The sequence below is a fragment of the Pundamilia nyererei genome, unplaced genomic scaffold (assembly GCF_000239375.1).
Source record: "Pundamilia nyererei isolate P.nyererei 1_Seehausen unplaced genomic scaffold, PunNye1.0 scaffold03502, whole genome shotgun sequence".
Classification (NCBI taxonomy): domain Eukaryota; kingdom Metazoa; phylum Chordata; class Actinopteri; order Cichliformes; family Cichlidae; genus Pundamilia; species Pundamilia nyererei.
The window spans coordinates 2249-3640 of record NW_005190903.1 but is presented as its reverse complement, the minus strand read 5'-3'; the positions used below and the strand labels follow the sequence as shown (position 1 = coordinate 3640).

The 1392-nt window shown below is 37.1% G+C and overlaps 1 long non-coding RNA gene across 1 annotated transcript in view; it reads left to right on the top strand.

Annotated features, from left to right (window-relative positions):
• The first annotated feature begins 117 nt into the window (after nucleotides 1–117).
• LOC102209559 (uncharacterized) overlaps nucleotides 118–1392 on the top strand; it is a 3472-nt gene continuing 2197 nt past the window's right edge. Inside the window, exons 1-2 of the long non-coding RNA XR_312607.1 lie at nucleotides 118–285; nucleotides 408–494. This is a non-coding gene — a long non-coding RNA (uncharacterized LOC102209559). The remainder of the gene's footprint in view (nucleotides 286–407; nucleotides 495–1392) is intronic.

Here is a 1392-nt window from a genome sequence, read left to right as displayed (position 1 = left end):
TCCAGCTGGATCACTGTCACAGGTGACACACTCACCTGTCTGTGTTTCTGCAGCTTTCAACATTCACAATGTGACGACAACTTAATGACTGTGTTTGCTTTATTTTAGGGGAACACACCACCACACCTCCACCTACATCCACACCGACACCAGTCTCCATTATTACCTCTCCTCCTGATTCATTGCTTCTCCCTGTGTTGTTGCCTGTTGGATCAGTGTGTGTTGTGGTTCTGCTGGTGTTAGTGGTTCTATTGGTGAGACAACGTGTTTGTAGGAAGTCTGCAGGTGAGACTCAGAAATACGACGTAGAGAGTTATGTAAACAATTTGTTACATGTTATCTATTAACAAGTATTCGTTAAGATCACTGTGCTAAATTAATTTGATGTTCGTGTTGGTTTGTTTCAGTTGATCTGGAAAAAGCTGAAGATGGCCTCACATATATTGATCTCAAAGAATTACATCACCAACAACAGTCAGTTAAACTCAGCACAGGTGGCTTTTTATGTACTTTGTGTTTGTGTTCTTCAATTTCACAAACAACATTTTCAGAATTTGCTTTCTAGTATTTTCATCTAAGCCTTGCTTATATCCATAATGGTTAAATCTTCAGCTGGGCTGAGACTATAGATTGTGTTTAAAATAGAGCAATGTGTAATGTCGCACAACATTCTCTTCCATATACATCTGAAGGCATTTTCAAGTGTCATTGTTATTGTTTTAGCCTTTGTTGTCTCGTTTGTTTGGAGCCAGAAGTACAGAAGTAACTATATTTAGAAGAGAAGGTTTTGCAAATTTAACAGCTATTGCTGTTAACAGCTGGACCATTATTGGTACCTTCTGGGAAAGTAATGCAGAAAAAGGCTCAGGTTCCAGTAGAATCTGCGGCTGGTTCAGACAGACATTTCTTCCTGTTAAATGCAATTTTTTGCTTGCTCATAGGGGCTTTGAGCTTTTATGCTTTGCACCTTACATTAACATGCACCTTAAACTATTCACTTAAATCAGTTCAATTCTAAAAATGATCAGACTATAGTTGTTCTGTGTTTGTAGATGACGATTGGTGAATTTTGTTCTCTTATTGCTGGTCTGTGTCTTTATTAGCTCAAAGTTGGTTTGTTAGTAGGCAAGCAAGCAATTTATTTATATAGAACTTTCAGAACAACTCCCAGCTGAAAACAAAGAGCTGTACACCTGACATGCAGGTAACAAAAAGAAAAATACAGATAAAATTTAAAAATAAAATGATAATTGGAATGACATTTAAAATAATAAAATTAGCATATTAGATTAAAACAATAAAACCAGGGTCATACTGTGTCTAATGTGTTAACAGAGGTTAACAGCCTGTGGTTTGATGTCTCTGCTCAGGTTTTACTGCAGGGCTGTTAGG